Here is a 21155-nt window from a genome sequence, read left to right as displayed (position 1 = left end):
TGATCATCCAGTCTTGTATCTTTACATGGAAAAAGTTCCATTGCAGTTAGGAATTTTGGATTGGCAGGGTCCAGGGGATGGGTTAGGCTCAGGCCTTACAGTGTGGAAAATCTCTGCCTGCTGACAGACGTTTCAGAGAAATCCCTGTACCTTAGGTGGATACCATTGATGCTGCATCTCTACCAGAAGTCATTGCCATCATGGCAGATGTATGGAAAAATGTGTGCCTGCACCTGGAGCCTGCCAGCTTAAGAAGCTCACTTGTCTTAAGTTGCCAAGGAAAGGGTTTTATGCTCAGGCTCTACATTTCTTTGGGAGTGACTGGAGTCCCAACTGCACCTTCCCTTCGCTTGAAACTTTGGGGTGAAAGCTTTTCAAAGAAGGGAGAATGGACAACTGCAGATAATTTAACAGGATACATTTTTCAATTTTTCAGTATTTGTCTATAACACCTTTTGATTACTACTTAGGGATGCTTGGTTATCTGTTTCAGCAAAATATATAATCCAGTGGTTCACTTCTTTTGGATATGTAATAGTGAGATCCTTGTGTGGTGTTCAGTATAGGAATGAAAGTAGATTGGTTGAGAATTAGAGAAGGGCCATACAAACCTGAGGGACATAGCAGCAAAGTGGCATGTTAAATTCAGTATACAGCTATGAGAACAAAGGGGAACAAAGGAAAGAGCAGTCAAAGGGAAGGGTCATTTTTATAGCATCAGGATAAATGATTCCATGGAAATGTCAGCTCAGTGCTTGATGTGCCAAAAGAAAATAAATTGTTAGCCTTAATTTAAAAAGGGACCAAGAATATAACAAAAACTGTCTCAGTTCCATTGTGTTTGCGGTATTCCTGTACTTCAGATATTGTGTGTACTTCAGATCTCCTGTCCTCAAAAATACATATCAGAACTGGGAAAGCTTCAGAGAAGGCAGCAAGAATTATCAAAGGTACGGAATTCTTTTGGTCCAAGAAAGACTAAAAGTAGGTTATGTCTCCTCCAGACAGGAGAAAAACTTTGAGGTGGATGTGTAAGAGGTTTGCAAACTTGTAAATTGGATTGGAAACACCTGTTTTAAAGGTGTCTTCCAATGCTAGAACAACTGATACTACTCAGACCTCTGTTCAAAACAAAGAAAAGGAGGTAATCCATAACATGGTAGGTAGCAGATCTGTAGAACTTCGTGGAAGAATGCTATGAATTCAAAATTGTTTGTTGGTGCAAGAGGAGACTGGAGAGTACTTATCAAAGGATGCTGTTCTTGAGAGTTCTCTGCATTGAGGAGGTCTTTGTGAGAAGAGAGCTCATGGGGGATTGCTGAAGAGCCTGACTCCTGCTGGTGTCAGAAACTTCTGCAAGCTGCACTCACTGGAAACCAGGAGTGTTTGAGAGTGGAAGTGTCACACATGCTCACTCTTTCTGTTCATTTCTTAGCACTGCTCTAAGATTTCACTTTTTAATGGACATTCTTAAAGCATCACATACTTGTTTCTTAAATTATGCAAATAAATCTATACAAGAATTGTTTTCAGGCACACAAATGTTAAGGATGTGTTTTATATTCACATTTTCCCTCTTAGAAAATCCCACATAGCAGTTACACAGATTAGTGTATTGGTTATGTAGAATGGCCTTGCAGCTTTCTAGGCCTTTTATCAATACTTCCTAAGAATTTTCCCAAATGCTTTCAAGGAATTCCCACTGTAGTGTCTAGGAATTTCCGTTGTTTTATTAAGTAATTTTCACAATTTCTTCTTAGGCTTGATATAAATTTTCATGGTGCTTTCTGAAAATTTTCCTTCCTTGCTTTGTAGGAATTTCTGCCTATGGTTTCTAGAAATGTTCTATTTTCTCTTCTGCTCTCTAGGTATTTTCTGGGTGTATCCTAGGAGCTTGTCTAATGTTTGCCCCATGTTTTCTAGGAATTTCCAGGTGCCTCCAGGAATCCCCTCTATGCTTTCTAGAAAGACTTTCTAGAAGAATTCTAGGAATTCTCTCTACTTTGTAGGAACATACCTACATTCCAGGAATCTATCCAGAACTTTCTAAGGATTCTACCCAGGCACTCTATGAATCTTTGCAGTGTCTACTTTTTTGAGAAGGAGCAGAACTTAAAGGCTTTAGGTTGGAAGCTGGTTGTTCAGTAAATCTGTTTTCCCACCTAGAATTTTGGTTGAAAAATGTTTAACAATTTTTTTACACTTCCCTTCCTCCACTCCACAGCTATCTGCTGTACTTTTTTATCTCCTTTCCTCCAGTTCACATAGGTAGGTTTTCTTTTTTTTATCTTTTTCAGGTTTTGTCATAGGCCATATTGTTTTCTTCAGCTATTATCACTTCCTTGCACAGCCACAGTGCATTTATGTTAGACTATCTTTTATACTGGTTTTTAGAGCAGGAATGTGTATGTCATTGAATCTTAACTTAAAAACTCCAGCAAGGTCAGGTAATTTACAATTTTTATTAACAGGAGTAAATGAAATACATTGACCTACAAACAGATATTTTAATATAGAGGTAGCACAAAGACTAAACACTAAATCAGCAGCTAATTAGAGTAATTAAGATGTATATTAAACATCTGTATTACCCTGGCCAGCATCACCTGCATTCAGGTTATTTTTTTTCAAGTACTTCTTTTGCTCACTCCACTTAGCTTTGGTTCCTAATAATTATTTTTATGGTTAGGTTCAATGCCCTTATTTAACGTAATTTTTGAAATTTGAACTCCCTTCCCTTTGGAGACTGTAAAATTAGGTAAATGCATTAGCAATTAATCCATTTGTGTTATCATGGGAAACAATCAGCATTTAGAACAGGAGCTCAGTGCTTAATTACATTAGAAAGCCTTTGATGCACTTGTTTCTGCTTCCTTCTGTTTCACTGCTTTATATTCCCAAACCCTCCCAGGACTCAGAGTGCACTGATGGGTCTTAATTACCCTGACCACATTTACTTGGGTTCCCCACCCACATCTCTGCCCATGAACCCCAAACTCTATTTAAGCTCCGACCTTGGGCTTTATTTTGGGTTATTTGTATTTTCGCAGCTATCTCTGCAGTGTCTGATTTGTTTATGGACCGGCTCCTGTTGGTACAGTTTTGTTTGATGGCCTGGGCTTTTGGGCATTCTTCCTAGGCCTGTATTGCTTGGGCTTAGGCTTCTTTGGATGTGCCTTGCCTCCTTCTTATTGAAGTTGGTTGCTGGTTTCTGAACTCTTCCAGAACTGCTGCTCCTTGTTATTCTCCAGGTCTGTTTTGTAGTGTTGCTGATATTGATAGTATGTGTACATTAGAATTTTTCTTTACGTATATGGCCTTTCTTGTTTGGGAACTGTTTCCTTGTAAGGTTTTTTTTAAGGAACATGCTATCAAAGTTCTCAGTAAACCACTGTCAGTTGGTGTGGGTTTCTGAAACTATTTGAGTAGTTACCACATATTGTCATCTCCTGTAACTTATTGTTGTGGAGTCCTGTTTGCCTACTTTTATTCACAGTTTAATAATCAAGTGGACTGTAGAATATTTTATTCCATTAAGAAAAATAAGGAAACAAATGCATTCTAAAAATTACTTGTGATTAAATGTTATTATTACTATTTTTGGAGATCCCTGAAACTTGTGTCATTTCCCTAGTGTAGAGTCCTTACAAAGCATGTTAATACTTGTCATAGCAATTCTCTAGTCTTTTATTTATGCTTTTATACAAAGGATGAGGGAAAATACAAGAAAGCATTAATATAATATTTCTTCACTGGGAAGGTACTTTGTTATGTGAAGGTCAAAATTAGCAGTTGCACCTAGATCATAATTTTGATTAAACTGGATGGAACTATTCTTTACCTATTAGTCAGCTCTCTTTCTGTGGATAGGTACGTGAGTACCTTCAATTTTCTGAGACATCTGAGGTCTTGGTATTATCTGAGAAATGCTGATTAAGTTGGCAAAATCTGACTTCACCTTAGCGCCAGTAATTTCATACAGTTAAACCCATGCAGTGGTAAGTCTTGAATTCTGTTAGCTAAACCATTGTCTTCTTAACTAAGTGCAATGTATTTGTTTTTTCTGCTAAAGAAATTGTCTTTCAAATATCAGATATGCTACAGTATTTACAGAAGTCATCTGTGCTCTTTGAGAGGAGCAAAATAACAGGGTAGAAGGGACTAAGACAGCAAAACAAACGTCAGGGACTTTGGACTAGGCTCCATAAGGGTAGTAAAAAGTAGGAAAGACAGTATGAAGGGAAAAGCAAGCATTCTTAGAATGGAAACATGCAGTTTCTTTGTCCTTACAGGGATGCATGTATTCCTTAAGGGAACATGAAATAATTCCACAGATATTTTTGAGCTGTTATATACCAGAATAGCTGTGTGGTTTATCCATATTTATGCACATCTCTCATGCTTTAGCTGGAGAGGTATTTTTGAAACTTTGGAGAGACAGTCAATCTAATTGTTGGTAAGAGGAGTTGTCTGTGAGGAGTATAATAATTTTAGTCTCTGCCTTTGGGAGGGGTCCTATGCCTTCAGCATTCCTCTTTCCTAAACAAATATCTTGGAACATAGTCATGCCCAAATATTGACATGTCTTCCCTTGTCATCATCCCTTAATTAGATTAATTATTCTACACTTGTATGAACTTTCACTTCACTGTCTGGATTTTTGCATTTCTATTTTTAAGATGTCTTGCCTACTAAGGTTTTAAGATATTTAAGGCTACTAGGCTGAGTTGCTCTGTGTACTTTCCACTCCAATCTTTGATCTTACTGATGTGAGACTGTTACAACTTAAAGGGAATAGGAATGATTTCTATGTTGTCAGAAGAGTTCCATACCTCAGAAAACTTTACAATGTAATGTATTTCAAAGAACTTTATCTTCTCTGGTAATATACTGACTTTCAGGTGCTGGTGGTTAAGTAATGTTATCCAAATGTTGTCTTTAACAAAAATGGAAGAAAACCATAGCAAGAATTTTCAGTGACTGATTTCCTTAGCTTCTAACTTTGCAAGTTGGAAGATGTTTCCTTTTTTTCTTCTAACGAGAAGAGATTGAAGATTCATGCAGAAATGACTAAGTCATATTTCTAGATTCCTAGGTGTGATATAAAATTCCTTAGAGTGGGCCTGAATAGAAAAGGGTTCAATTATTGCTCATGTTACTTCTTCTTTAAGGTCTTTTTTCCCATTTCTTGTCTTTCAAAGTTCCTCAGTGCTTGGGTTATATTGCTTAAAATTAATTCCCTGTTACTGTAGCTATTGTGGAAATTGAATTTCTTAGCTACTGAAGAAATGGAAACAAACGTTTAGGTTTGTAAATAAAGTTTGTCACCGGATATAGAAAATATATTTAAGGCATTGGGAATAACATGAATTCTCTGTGGTTTTTTTTTCCTGGCCTTCAAGAGGGCAGAGCTGACTCTGAAGGAGGATGTTCTCAAGAACAAACAGACTACTGCCTGCATGAATAACTTGAAGGCATTGATGATTTTAAGGCATGAAGTTTGCAATTACTTCGAGTTTATATTAGTGTTCAAGTGTTACCAAGGGCTACCCCGTTCTTTTGTAAGAACTGTAGCACTGTATTACTTTGAAAAACTGCAATGAGGACTTATTTTTCCTAATAAGAGAGTATTCTTTTTTTCAGTTTTTCCTGGTGTAAGAATTACAAACTCATCCTGTTTATAATGAGATCAACTTAGTGCTGTGATGCAGATGTTGTAATTAGACTTTGATCTTAACTCATGTAGCTTTTTTAATTGAAGTAACTAAGCAACGTTGTACTGAGAGTGTTGTACTGGGGATCTTGCCTTGTGCTTTAGGGAACTGGCTGGCTAAAACTGTGTAAAAGATAATTTCATTCAGTTACTTACTGTTTTAAAATTTCAACCTAACTATGTGTTCAGGTAGGCACAGACTTAGCACACCTGAAAAAGGGGAAGGCTAGAAGTATTTGCAATAGAAATACCTTACTCTGCAAAGGTTTAAACCTTTTCAACTGTGCAATGAGTAGACCTGTTGAAGTATCATGTCAGAAGCTTAAGAATGATCTTCCAAATTCATGTTACATAGATCATTGACAGTGAAAATTTGCACTGCTTGTGCAAACAGAAATAGAGACTGATTTTTGTATTTCAACCTTTCAAGCCAACAACCATAGGCATAGTTTGTTACATCACCCAAACTGATGGGGCTTGAAAAACACCATGAACATCAGCAGCCTGAAGGAAAAGTTGTTTTTCCAGAATCTTTTCCCAAAGGAGATTCTTGTCAAGTATAACTTTGTTGTAATTGAAAATGATGATTAACATTTGTGAAAGATTAAAGCAAATAATTAAAAAATAATAAAGCCACTTGTCAAAATGAGTCTTGTTAATGGTAAACAGCTGTTTGTTATTGTGGTGAATGTAGGTTTGTGAAGTGATATCAGTGAAATAATTAACCTGTTGAGGTTGGTGAAGGTGCATCCAGTCACAGCAAATTGAATTATGACTTCGAATGTCTTTGTAGTTGGTCATTAGCAGAGTAAGAATATTTTCCTTTCTAAAATGGATAAAGTAGCTGGATAAAGTTTAGTTCATTTTTCATAATGGTGTAGCCTGTAAAACAGGACTATTGAAATTGCTAATGGATCAATTAAACCATCTTTGCTATCTTTCTTCAATAAGCTGGATTCTTTAGTTACGAAATTTTTGTTGGTCTGCAATTTGAAGAAAGAAATTGACAATAGCTCAATTATTTGTTAAGGAAACTTAACTTTTTTTCCATTTTGGGAATTCTAAGAAATCAGAACTTTTGAAATAAATTAGGAATTAAACTTAGCTTTTATGTGAATCACATTTTAGAGACCAGAGGAATGATCTGATGAAGCAAGATGGTATAACCACTTATAGCTGAGTACACTGTTCATGATTTCTAGTGCAGATGTCCAGGAAGTATCCTTAAAGCACATTAAGTCATATGAATTGTGACTAGGAAATTAAACTCATGAGACACATGTGACACTTCTCTCCCATAGATCTACAAGACTGAAAGTGAATAATGATTAAATATATTTAAAAAGGAGCACTTTCTGAAGACTAATTCTTTCCCTCTGAATGTTCTGTGTAGATCTGCTTCTTGAAAAATGCTTTCATAAAACTAAAGATTCTATTTTGGTTTTTCCAATCTGTTATGAAATTCAACTTCTCAGTAGAAACACTTTTCCTCAAGTCTTGTAGTTTGTTTTACCCACAGTGCTTTGACTCTTAGCCTTTTTTATTTTGTCAGCCTTTTTTCAAAGCTGTTAGAGATTGTGCCAGTTTTAAGATTTTCATTTTCACTTAAGAAAGCTAGAGACCAGGGTGGATCTCTTCAAAGCTCTAAATTCACTTAATTGAAGGCAAAACTACATAAGCCATAAGTCATAGTTGTTTCTTACAAATTTAATGAAAATAAGAGGCTCAGTAATAGCTTGCTTGTGGATTGGAACCAGCCATTAGCTGTATTACTTTTACCACTGCTAGAAAGAGGTTGAGAGTTGAAGTCTAAATTTGTAGGATTGTTTGCTCCATTGTATGTAGGCAACTTTTTTTCTTAGAAGAAGCTCAACAGGGGATCACTTATCTCCCAGGGAATTAATTTCAAAAAAAACCACTAAGTACTGTGGGAGTTGGATGGAGCCCTGACAGCCAATTTAGGAAAAGCTGTACTTTGCACAGAACAGAATGTAACTGTTTAAAGTATATTTGTGTGAAGCTTTTGGACTTCTGCTGTGGAAGAATCTGTGTAAAAATTATTATATGCAATTGTTTGTCAAATATCTGCTGATCAAATTATTTTACACTTTAAGAATGCATTTTTAATTATTTGCCTTGCTAAAGGCTCTGCTCTAGTCTGAGATGTGAAAGCTAGAATGTTTCCAGCTTGTGAAGTTGCTAGCAAGCACAATTTTCCTTTTCAAATTCTGTAAATGTGTTCTTTTGCTTTATTTTTTTCTGAAATATTTCCTTTGCCTTTACAAAACAAAATCTTGAAAAAAGTGCAAACAGGGAGATTGAAATGATTAAAGATTTTCATGTACTTGTTTGTAAAGAGGATGTGAGGACCTGCTCAGTCATGTGACATCTCACTAGAATGACACTGAATATAGGAGTGAGGGTAAGTAGCTTCTTGGTACAAAGCTTTTGCAAGACTGCCTACCCAGATATATGCCCATGTTTTTGTTTACCCCAGGTTTGATAAAGTGAATGCATTAATAGCCTCTCACCTTCAGATTCCTGTTGAATATCTGATAGGGCACTTGAAAAAAATTGATTTACAGTAGTCTAAATTTAGAGGATAATGCATAGGAAAATGGTAAAATAAATCAAATGTCCTAAAAAGAAATAGAAAGGACAAGACAGCTGAAAATGAAACTTTAAAATTGGCATTTATAGCTGTTGTAGAAGTTCAAGTTATCTTGCAAAAAATTTAGAATTAATTTAAATTATTCATAAAATGCCTTTTTGTGTGTGAACCTGTGCAGTTTATGCTGCACTTCACAATTCTTTCAACATATGTGCCTTCTCTGCATCTGCCTTGCAGTGACATCTGCTGGGAAAAGCAGGAAGCCATTATTGTAATTACAACAGTCTGGAAAGAAAATTAATCTGAAGTAAAATGTAAGTATAATTTTTCCAAGCATGTGTCTATTTCCCTATGCAAGAATCTGATATAATGAAGAGATGTAAGTAATATGAAAAATTCCAGTATTAAATTTTAAATAAAACTCAAATCAGTTACAATGGCAGCTTTTTTCTTGTATACAGCCATATGTATTTATTGACATATAAAGAATAATTTTAAAATACCCATAAAACTAATCTTATGACTTAAAATATCTTAATTGCCATACTGATGTATGTCTCAAAGAAATGCTTCCCCCCAAACTGACAGTTGATACAACCACATTTTTTTCTAAAATATTTTGATATTTCTTAATTAACAAATTTTGATATGTTTTATATCTTCATAGCTTAACACAGTGCTTTAAACAAAAAATCTCCTGTGTTCAGGGATAAGTGGGTTTTCGAAGGTAGTGTATAGATGACTGAATGGACACTTTGTCTTTAAGATTTGAGAATTAGGAGAAAAATCTAAGTGATGTAGAGGAGAACTCTTTTTCTAAGGGCATTTCAGAAGTGAAAAAGTGAAAAATGCCATGTTTGGTAGTCAGGCAGTTGTGGTGGAGACAAGAATTTGAGTGGTCTCTGTCCTCAATAACCTGATGAAATTACGATGGTATTTTAAATAGTGGAAATGGATACTTTAAAGGGAGAAGTGCTGCAGAAGATGATGGTTATGAATGCTATGAGGTAACATGAAAATACTTTGAATGTGCCTGCTTTTATCTGCTGATTTTGGAGCTTTGCAGGTATTTCTGTCTGATGAAAGAGATGAGGAGCATGACCATGACTGATAGCCCAGAACTGCAGGTCTGGATTATTCAGCAGCTCAGGACAGACATGTGTTTGTTGCGTGATTTAGCCCTGTTAGAGCTTCACTTGAACTGCCTGAAGGTTACATGTGGCTCAAGAACCACAAATTGGCCATGCCTACATTATGTGATCATAAGGAGTTTTCTGGACTTTATATAAACAGATAGCTCTAACTTGCTCCAATTTTTAGAAGTGCTTGAGATTTTTAACAACTGAGATTGATTTTCCCCATGTTTTCTCTTGAATGCCTCTGAAAACCAATAAAACATGTAACAAAACCCAGCAAGATGTAAGAAAAATCAGATACTTATGATACTAGAGGGAAGAAAAGTCTTCTGTCCATTCTTCCCTGTTTATAGGGAATTTGTGGTTCCTCTTCAGCGTGGGAAAATCTGTTGTGTCCATGGTGAGAGACAAAGAAATTGCTTTTGGCAGCAAGACAGGTAGTTAGGAGTCGGGGTCTCAAAGGCATAGTGTGAGCAACACAAATGAGTTTTAATTGTAGACAAAATATGTAAAAGTATCAGGTTTGCTGTGGCAGGATAGAGCCCTAAGCATGAAATGAAAGCCAGAAACGCTTCTCTGTGCTGTTATAGAGGCAGTATAGGTGCACATGAATTTCATGAGAAGCCACGTAGTCTCCACAGTCACAACTTCTTTTAGGAAGTTTATTGTTCATTTTAGGAATTTGTCTCCCACAGCTACATTAACAGAGCTTTACACTAACAGTGCCTAATAAATAAAATTTGTTGGCTTAGAACATTTAATTTGACAGGAAACTCAAACAAGCTCCCTTTGTTACAGCAGCAGTTGCTGTGGGATCAGTTATTAGTGTACTTATCTTGCGTTATGTAGCTCACCATCATAGAGTTTAATATATCTAGCATGATGATTTCAGTGCAAAACTTAAATATTGAATTGAATTTATAATGCAGGCTTCCCTTAGGACCTTTTAATGTACATGCTGGGATGCCTGGATAGGTGGAAACAGTAGCATTGTTTCTTGTGCAGGAGGGAGGAAAAATACACACATGGAAATACTGAAGTTGGTTCTGTCTCTGCTGTCTATGAAGATGCTGTGTTAGTGTTGCAAAGCACCACAAAAGACAATCCCACCACAGAGCATCCTTCTGAATGCTGTGTCCTGAGAGAAATACTGCAGCTGGTAAGCTTCCAGGTCAAGGCTTTTTTTTAAAGTCACAGTAAAATGTTTCACCTGAGAACTGTAAAGTAAAGTTATGGTATAAATCAACTTTGGTCAAAACCAAGTTTTCTGACACATCACATTTAAAGCATTTGAGGGGAATTTAAACCATTAGTTTTGAGATATTTAATTGGAAAAAACCTCAAAAAATTACATGAAGCCACTTTCCTTACAGTTTTCTTAAAGGAAGACAACTGATTTGAAAAGCTGGGTTGCTTTCCATTTTGTTAATGTGTAATGGTAATGTAGAGACACTGATGTTAAGAGGTTACTTTGGGAGCAAAAACTTGTTTTAGCAAAAGGGTTTAAAACAAAAGTTATTTTGTGTGTGCCAGCTTCAAACAAGTAATAAAAATGTAATGGCTATTGGATGTTGGAGTGAGAATTATTATTTTTCAATAAAAAAATCATTGACAACATGCATGTTAGAAATGGAAAAAGCCTACTGTAGCCAGAGTTCAAAGAATGGACAAGGTTCTTCAAACTTAGAAGCAACAGTATATTTATTCAAAAATAGGCTTATAGCCTAAGTAGTTACAGGATTTAGTCCTTTAACTTGTAACTGGGTTGCACATTAAGTGGAAAACCTCTAGTGAAAAATGTCAAGTTTTTTAAAAATAATAGTAGTAAACTAGGTTGGAAAATATGTGGTATTTGGTATGTTTTTCATAGCAAAACCAAGTTGTGTTCCAAACACCTGGCTGTAGGTTAATTAAATGAGAAGTGCTTTTTGATGATCTAGAAAATATTAAGTAATTTTACAGAATACTTCATGTTCTTAGGTTTACATTCAGAATGAACTCTTTTCATTTCAAAGGATGTTTTTTTTTGTCTTTAATGGAAGTGCTACATCTTCCTGAAATATTTTTCTTATGCTAGTTCTCACTTATCTTTATGGTTAGTGTTGCAATTTGCCATAAATTGATAACCAGGTGAACAGCTAAAAATCTGAAGTGTTCATTGGTGACAAGATTGCAAATAATGACTTAATTTTAAACTCTTAAGTTTATTTTACAAGTCTAATAGCTGTTTATTTGCATTTTATACTGTTGAGTTATAAATTTGAAATTTCAAGTGATGTTTTCTCAGTTTTAATTTTAAACAAGAGTAGAAAACAACTGTGCTGAGAACTAACTTTAGGTGATTAAAATCCAAGATGTTTTAGTTTATTCAGCCACTCTTGAACAGAGTGCTTAAGGCACCTCTCATTTTCATTGTGTATTGATGTGGTCCTGTGGAGCTACTGTATTTTTCTGTGTTGTGTATAACCCTACCTTATTCTCTTCCAAAAGATAAAACCATCCAGATTTAGTTTTAATATATACAGTAATGTAGCTGATAGTGATTGGCTTTCCATGTTTAATTCTCTATTTATATAAATTTATAAGGAAGTTAATGAATTCCTACAAAAATGAGTCACAAAGACAGATGTGTGAGGTACCATGCCCACCTTATCAAGAGCAATGCAATGGTAAAAAAGAAATGAGATTGCAGTTTGGGAGCACATCTTGCTGCTCTTGTGACAGTCCTCATCCTACCAAACATTTTATATGTGCATCTGGGAATTTTTTAAACTAAACCTGAATATTTCAGTGTGCTTTAAACAGGGGGAACTTCTAAAAGCTGTACAGCAAACTTCTTGAGAGAGTTCTCACCCGTCTTTTTCGGCTGTCCTTGATTTTTTGTGGCTTGTAATAGTGCATCATATTTGTGTGGATTTTGTGTATAGTTTTTTTTTTTAAATAGAGGAGGTTAACACTCATAGCATTACAGTCCATGGTATTAAATTTGTAGTCATTGAAGTCTTTATTTTTATTCTTTAAGTCAGATAAAAAAATGAAACAACATACTCCATCTTAAGTGATATTTAAGAAGCCTGAGTTTAAACATAAACCAAAATTACTGCTTTTGTCTGGCAGTGATTTATGTGAAACAATGTATCCACAGAGAATTGACAGAAGTCTTAAATGTGTATTAGTGAGTAGAATTTGAATGTGTTTTTTAGATGGCCCAGTTTCAGCAGCAGACTAATATTTGGCCTCTAAGTCACTTGATAGTAACTGTTGTATGGCCAAAGCAGATGGACTGCTTGATGCACAACAATTTTTCTTGTCTCTCTGATGTCTTGCCCTCAGTCTTTCACCACTTGTGCACCACATGCAGCAGACAAAGCATCCATCAATGCAGCTAGCCATAACCAGATAAGTGAGATCAAAATTCCTGACTTCAGCTCTGCTTTATTTGCAAAACTTTTGCTTATAAACAGATGTTGGTGGTTCTTGTTCAAATCTTCTCTTAAAACATTTTTTTCCAGCATACTGTATTAAAATCATGCTGCTGTTATTGACACATGCAATTCACACACTGAGCAGTAATAAAAAACAATCCAATCAATTTTGAGTTTTGCATGCTGTCATAATTGCAATTACATTCTTTGCATCCTACAAGTGAAATTGGAATAGAGAGAATCCTTACTGGGATGAATATTATAGACAGTTTCTATTCCTGTACTTTTCTTTCTTTTTGAGCATTCCTCATATTGTCTAATGGATTTGACAGAAATAGCAACACATTCACTTTTTCATTAGCAACAGATTCTCTTATTAAATAGTTTGAAAATTGAATAATACAGAGCTTAGATCCATTGTCCTTATATAGCAAATGATGAGGGTAGTTCTCAATCTTCAAAAGCAGTTTTGTATGTGTATGTATTTGAACATCTGTCCACATGCATTTGTGGTGTAAGTGCATCTGCCCAGTCAAGACAGAATTTTTTCTGTCTAACTCTCCTTTTAGTCAGTGCACAAAGATGATTATAGTTTCTCATTTTATTTATTTTAACTCTTCTCATCATTTTGGTGTCCATCTCAGTATTATGACAGATGTGTGATAATCTGAGACTGGCTCCCTTTCTGGTGAGTGGTTCTCAATTAGTGAGGAGCTATCTCTGTGAAAGCTGAACTGATGCTTGGCTGTTACAATGAGTAGATTTCTCTTTGTATTGTCCTGGCCCTCTGTGTTCTTCCATGGGGTTTGAACAATGTTATACGTGGCAATGTGTTTTTAGTTCTTTACTGGTGAAGGAGTCTCTGGGATTCAGAAAGGTAGAACCAAATCAAAATTGCTGATGTCTAACAATATTTTGTGTAATGCCAACAAGGTGACTGATCATGGGCTTACAGAAATAGTACTTCAGTTTGCACAATTAAAGTTTGAAGTACAATTTTTTTTCTTTATAGAATGGGAATGGATTTAAGATTATGATTTCTGATATTTGGTGTTACTGGTTTTAGGTCATCTTGAGTTTTTCATCAAAGTATCTTAGAAAGGTTAATTTTACAATGACCTAGAAACAGTGCCAGAACAAAATACTTTTTTTGTGAACCCAGGGTCCTCTGTTCAGTTCACTTGGGCATTAGATTTCACATGAAACTCCTTCTGCTGCAGTACTGTATGTACAGTACTGTCTCATTCAATGATTGCATCAATATTTGTCATAAGACTGAGCTCCTCTGTAATCAGAAAGCAATCAAGTAAATAAAACTGCATCACTGGCAATACTAAATATTATGTATTCTTTGCATCTGGAGAAGAGCCTGTTGGAGGTCATGCACATTTTTATAAGGTATCATAATGTAAGAGATGCACAGAAAGAGTTTTGTACTTGGAAAAGTGGTTCAGCAGTTTCTGTTCACATGGAGGACTTGATACCACCTAAAATAATTTTGACTATGTGAGATTTATTTCTTGGCTGTCAGTGGTGTACAACCACTTAAACACAAAAATTAAAACTCACTTGTTTAAAAATTAAACTCACTAGTCTCACTACGAGATCTTGTACATATGTGTGCTTCACTTGAGAGTCTTTCAGAATTTTCCTCAGATCTTTTTGTTTCCAAAATTTTCTTTGGAGAGTGACCTGAGGTGGTGCCTGGTTCACTTCACCCTAATATGCTCAACATGGGGAAAGAATTCACTCAAGTAACTGGGCAAAGCTTCCTTTGGACTTGCCTAAAAATCCTCATACTGAGGGTTGAATGAAGGTTTATTCATATTAGTTTCCTCAAATGTGGGGTTTTTTGCTTGTTTGTTTTTGGCTTTTTAAAAATAATGAATTAAAACACAAAAAAGAATTTAAATACCTTTAAGACTATTTTTGGTCGTGGCTTTCTCTCAAATAAGAACACTAAAATATTAAAGGGTTTGGTTATGTTGCAATTTTTGAATACTTTCTCTAGCATCAAATTTAATTTTCGTTCTTTAAGAGATAGATTCTTTTACAAACACAACATAACTGCAAATTGTCAGTTTTTCTCCAAAGGTAAGTAATAGTGACTGTTTGAAGTATATTTCTGTAATCATCTTCCATAGCTCATCTGATAGGCTATTCATAATTTTATTTTAGAGTTATTTTGAATTAAACCACAAATATTTGCAACTTATAGCTCACTCTTCCAACTCTTAAAGTATGCTCAAAAAAGGAAAGCTGAAGTACTCGCCTCTTGATGTCTCAAAGCTGGAAACTTTGTACAGTGCCTGTTAAAGGGTGCCTGACATCGAAGAGAAATGAGCAAAGGTGAGAAGATTCAGTCTGTAATTGGATACTGAACTGGTAAAACTTTAATTGTGTTTAAAACGGAAGTATTTTGGTCCACTGCTATTTTGTAATTGTTGTAGATTTTTTCATGTCTCAAACATGACTGGTTGCAGACCTCTAGAGTGCTGGACTCTGGGACTTAGTGTGCCCAGAACAGGTTCTCTCATAGAGATGCCAATACCTCTCTCATAATACCAGATGCCAATACCTTTCTGACTTGTCCTGTTTCACGCTAAAAGCTCCAAGTTGTTCAGTTGCCCTTAAGTATTCCCATTCTGCAAAAACATTCAGTTCCTTGTTCTTGTGTTAGCAGGGCTGGGATGCCTGATAGCACCACTGCTGTTTTGTCTGGCATTTACATAGTGAGGCATTTAACTTGACCAAAGTTTGGTTGGGTTTGCATAGGTCAGTTCACTGCCTTTTTTCTCCTCTGTGACTGTAGGGAAGACTGATTTGGGGAGAGACAGAATCCTTGTCCAAATGTGCTTGGTACACAGGATGAAGTGTAGGGGGCAGATCTCCAGCTGAGGATTTGCTCATTGGAATCTTGATGATATACAGACAGCTTTGCTGGTACTTTTGGGTTTTCTTTGATCCAAATTCTTAGCTCATGAGACATCAACACTTATTTTTCATTTTCACATCAACTGTTATGTTTTCACTCCAAGTCCTTGACAGCTTTAGACTGTCTGGTTATGCTATAGGAGGAATGAAAATAACATCTTTATCATGGACAGAATATCACTGGTGCTGTCTCCTACTGCTTTTCCTGTTTCTTTTGGAATGGAGGACCTATTTCAATGGTTTGTAGGAGGTTGATGGGCCCCAGATATCTTTGGGGAATTAATAATAAAACACAGAAAATATAGCCTGTCTTGGAAACTTAGGAGAAAGCTGTTTTATTATATGAAAGGGATGCCTTCTCTTGTAAATTTGAATCCTTTCTTGCTGTACTAAAGTAGGTTTGCTCAGAGCTATAGGAGAAATTGCATTTTTAACATAAATTAAAATAGACTGATTTAAAGTGCATGAAGCCTTTTTATAATTTTTACCAGAAAAGGAATGAAAGATGTTTTTGCATACTTTTAATTTTCTTTTATGTGCTGGAACATTATAATTTTATGAGCATTCATGAAGCTGTATTTTGCTTATTGTTACTCTCTGGTAGAAGTTTGGCTGGAATAAACAGTAGTGTCATCTGGGCTATAAACAGATCAAAGATTTAAGAACTGGTCTGCTGCATATATTTAATAGGTATACAGCTAGTTAAAAGCCATAAAACTATTGGAATGAATTAGGATTTATAGAACTTAGTTGAGCATATACTGTAAGTTCTGTAGATGAGGAAGTTCTTTTAGTCAGTTTTGAATCCATTCCATTTAGGAATGGAGCAGAATAACAAGTCTTTTGGATATAGTTAGTGCCCCAGGATCACAAATGCAAAACAGTCCAAATATTGTGTTGCACAAGGTTATCAATGAGTTCGCAAAACTAACCTAGGGAAGACTGGTAGTTTTACTATGAATAAAAGGCTTTCAAAGTTAGAGGTGTCACTGTTAAGGTAAATTTCTAAAGGTTATCTGTAGATGTCCAGCATATATAAACTATTTCTTAATGGTTTAAAGGGACAAGGTCTAAAAAAATGCTTACTGAAAACCAACTTGCTTAGAAAGTGTTTCTGGGGGTGGGGGTTGTAAAGAAGCTTTTGAAGCCTTGAAAATCATACCAGATGAGGAAAATGAATCTTCAGGTGCTGTGATCAGGGGTAACTGTGTACAGCACTGTGGATAGGCTAAGAAGCCTGTGCAGGCTATTCCAGTAATTAAACTTTACTGCTTCTAAATATGGATCAGTACAGAAGCAGTTCATTAAGATAGCTCTACTTCGCACTGTGTTGTTCTGCCTCTCACAAAAAGGAATGGATGGCTTGTGTTGAGCTATGAATACCTTATTCAGGAGCCTAATAATTTCCTGTGTGGAAAAACTCAAAATATTTGGTATTTCATATGTCAGAATACTGATTTTTCTGCTTACTGATAAGCTTCGGATAAGCTGTTGTGTCTAACTGTTCTCAGTCAATGTGAGTGTTTCAGTGATGTAGTGCTTTCCAGCCTGACTCTCCTGTGGAATTTTATGTTAAAAAGGGCAAATAAGATGTTATGAAATGTTTTTCGTATTGCCCATATAAAGATGGTTGTTTTATGGAAGTGAGTTTTATGTTTTGAAACTTGTGGCTTCAAAGGGCATAATTTCAACATCATGAGAGGAGCTTTCTTGATTTTTGAGTGAGCATGAACATTTGCCTCTTACAGTTGTTAAACTGAACCTGTGCGTGTAAAAGCCTTTGTCTTGATTCCTTCCACTGTTGTTAGGTAAAAGACCTTGAAGGAAAAACCTCTTTCACAAGTGGCAAGTCACAGTAAGATGTTTTAGGATTGTGTTTATTTGCAGAAGAGTCTGGTTTGTTAGTACATTAATTTTTTTTTAGTGTTCCTCAAGCTAGAGTCTTTAGATACTAAATGCAAGGCTTTATAAACCACAGTGATGTGTTACTGTTTACAAGTCATATTCTTGTAAAGCCAGGCACTGTTTCGCTGCTTAAGAGCTCTCTCCTTTTCCATCTGTAAGGAAATAATTTCAGTACCAAATAGGGATCTGTGACTTTGAGTTACCTGGCTCTGTTTTACAGGATCTCATGAATACCTGTTGCTAGCAAAGTGCTGGGGTTTTAATTGTGCTTATTCTGAATGTTGTCTGTCAGGTTTCATGGTGACATTTCTTCAAAGGCAGGCAGTCCACATTTCAGTGTCTCTATACAGGACTGCAGTAGGATTGCGCTTCATTTCTATATTGAGAACAGTTTGGTAGCCAAATACTTGCTTTAATTGTTGATTTCATACTTAATGGATGAACAGTAGATTGTCAAGGCAGTGTCATCTAAATCTGAGTGAGCTAAGATATATGGCATTTGTTTGGGATATAAAACTGAAGACTGTGGATCTGAGATCCCATTTAGATTGCTAGTAAAGATTTAAACTTCCTTCTTGAAACTTCTATCTTGACTAGGCTTTGTTCCATAAATTATCTGAAAAAATAATTCTGAAGATAATTACAGTTCCTACAGCTGTTTCTTTAAAGATTATCCAAATGCATTAGAGCACCTGTAAAACTAAATAAAATTAAGTTAAATATGCTGCAACTAATATACATTTCCCCACTTAAGATAAAGTGCAGAAGACAATAGAAATGGAAAACGAGTGCATTCTGGCTCTTGATGAAAATGCTGCTATTGAACTGTTTCCAGAACAACATGTACTTGGATCAGTATTAAAGGGAAGTATTGTGCATGTCTAAGCCAAATGACCTAGTGCATTGATAGTGCAGAGCATATTTCACAGTTCTATAAATACCTAAACTGGTTTTTTTTTCAGTCTATAAAACAAGTAAATTAGAATTTAAGCTAAAAGTAAAGGAAAACTGTCTACCTTAAGTATTTTTGTTCTGAAATTGACTCCAGTAGCTGCCATATTATTGTTAGAGGGAAACATGCTACTAACTTAATGATTCCAGGAAACAAGATATGTGGTGTGCTCCTCTATTTGACATTAAAGAGCCCCTCAAAGCTGCATTGTTACACTCACTGTGCCTTTGGGTAAAAATGTCAATAGACTTCCACTTTATTTCAGTTCTTAAAGTCATATTTAGCAATGAGCAGGTCTTTCCTCCATTATAACAAATACCAATAACAAGATCATTGCGAATACTGGCAACAGGAAATATTTTTCAAGGAAGTGAAAAAGACTTGTCTTATTTCTGCTTTCATTTCATTTATCTACGTCTTTCGCTGTGCTTGTTTTAATTTCCTTTCTCTGTCAACCACTATTTTTGCTCTGTGGTCATGCATGCAGTGGTTTGTCAAAGACTGTTTTAATCTGTATGAATCACTGAAGAATCTTGTGGAAGAAGTTAAACACTTTTGTCACCAATAAAAGAACATGAAATTTCATAAGTTTTTTAAAAGAAGGCTGTTAATAAATGAGCACAGTGTTGATGTGCATAGAGGATCTTAAGCACCCATTTTGTACTATGGCACTAGATTTCTGTACTACTGTAACTTTAAATGACTGCCTGTGACAAGACATTCATAATTGTAAGGGCTTTCTTTTAAATATATTACAGAATGTAAAAGGAGGAAAGTAAGGGTGACATCATTAAACATCTATATATGCAGTAGTGCTTGTCACAAAAAAATTTGCTCAAACACCAATATGATCTAGATAATTTAAAGTATTGAAAATGCTACATGGATGTGTAGAAATGTGTAGAGAACTTCCTATTTTGTGCAGATCTACTACAAACAGGTTAGAAAGACTGCAGGTCTGCTCACAAACATAGCAGTTATATTTGTCACAAAATCAGGGTGTCTTGATAAATTGCCATCAATGATGCCAGGTTTTGGCTGCATCTTTACTCTAGGCAAGTATTTGTTTACTGAAAGCACTTTCACCTTGTTTTTCTTTGCTTTCATTTTGGTTTTTCTTCTGTGTTGTTTTTTTATAGGTCTGAGTGAAGGGATAAATTATTGATAAATTATTTAGAGTATTAAAAGCATTTTTTTTTTTTTTTGCTTAATGTGAAACTTAACCAGTCTTCTCAAGCAATAATTCTTAAGAACTTGCATCCTAGGGTATTGTGTTTTATTTTAGTTTGATTGTTTAACATGAAATATTTACAAAATAAATGTTTTTAAAATGCAATACCTTTTGGGCAATACTTTTAACTAGGTTCACCCAAAGAAGGGATTATTTTCAACGTTAACACTGGAGAATAAAAATTAAGAGTTTTTATGCATTTTATTCCTTTCTATTGTCTTCTGTCTTAATCCCCCCATTTGTTTTTCATTAATGATCTAAAGCAACCTTTCCCTGACTCAAAACAATCTTGAGTTTAACTCTCTGGCTCTGACAAGAAATAGGAAGCAAACTGTTCAGCTTTCACTCTTCTAAAGAGTCCACAAAAAAGCAGCACAAGTGCAGTTTGAAATATGGCTTACTGCTCTGTCAGCAAATAGGATTTTTAAATTATAATTTCAAATGTGAAAGCAATATTTTTATTAATCTTTTATCTTATTTTCTCACTCATATTGGCTCTTAATATTTTATAGAGAAACAATGCAAACAAGATATATTTAATTTTTAGTGAAGTTTAAACTTCTGGAACGTCTCAGAAGTCTAAGTGATAGTCCTATATTTGTTATATGTCTTCTTGAAACTTTCTGGTGTACTTGGTGACCTTTTACTATGACAATATTTAATACAAGTTGTATTTATTACTCAAATTTTGAGTGTTTTTAACTCTAAAGAGAACTAGTTTATTAGGTCAGAGTAGCAGTCATCAGTTTTGTCATTGGGCAAACTTACATGTTGTTGTTGGTTTTGTGGGGCTTTCTTTCCCACAAAAATGGCATAGTAATTTCCAGACTCCACAGTACAAATTTAAAGTTATCGCTGTTTGTATAATTTATACTGGAGTACAGTTATACCTCACCCTTCTATAGTGTAAATGCATATCCTTTGTCTTCCACAATAAATATTTTATATATCTTGTCTGCAAAAAATATGGTGAGGGTTTTTTTTCCTGTAGGGAAATTAGGTCAAAACTCTTGGCCAGGAGATTGTATTTTGATTGAAAGAATTGTGTTCTCATGCTGGTTTGTTACAAACTCATGCTGATATGGTTTATACATTATATGTACAAATAGGCTGTGAACATATAGCCTCACTAGACCCATGGCATATTAAGCCCATACCATCTAGCCATGCTGATAATATTTTACCTCCTGTACTTAGCTGTAATTAAAAACAAGGTTGTTATACTTGAGTAGAGAATGGCTGGTTTGA

At 35.2% G+C, this 21155-nt stretch overlaps 1 long non-coding RNA gene across 2 annotated transcripts; it reads left to right on the top strand.

Annotated features, from left to right (window-relative positions):
- Positions 1-1074: 1074 nt before the first annotated feature.
- Positions 1075-11889, top strand: LOC146766531 (uncharacterized). 2 transcript variants are annotated; one of them, XR_014957530.1, is made up of 3 exons: positions 1075-3251; positions 5403-8638; positions 10466-11889. It is a non-coding gene; the product is annotated as an uncharacterized LOC146766531 (long non-coding RNA). The 2 variants fall into 2 exon arrangements; XR_014957529.1 differs by having other exon boundaries at positions 5403-11889.
- Positions 11890-21155: the final 9266 nt, after the last annotated feature.

This window comes from Lonchura striata, chromosome 10, assembly GCF_050655825.1.
Source record: "Lonchura striata isolate lonStrDom1 chromosome 10, ASM5065582v1, whole genome shotgun sequence".
NCBI classification, from domain to species: Eukaryota; Metazoa; Chordata; class Aves; order Passeriformes; family Estrildidae; genus Lonchura; species Lonchura striata.
This window is presented reverse-complemented; position numbering and strand designations above follow the sequence as displayed.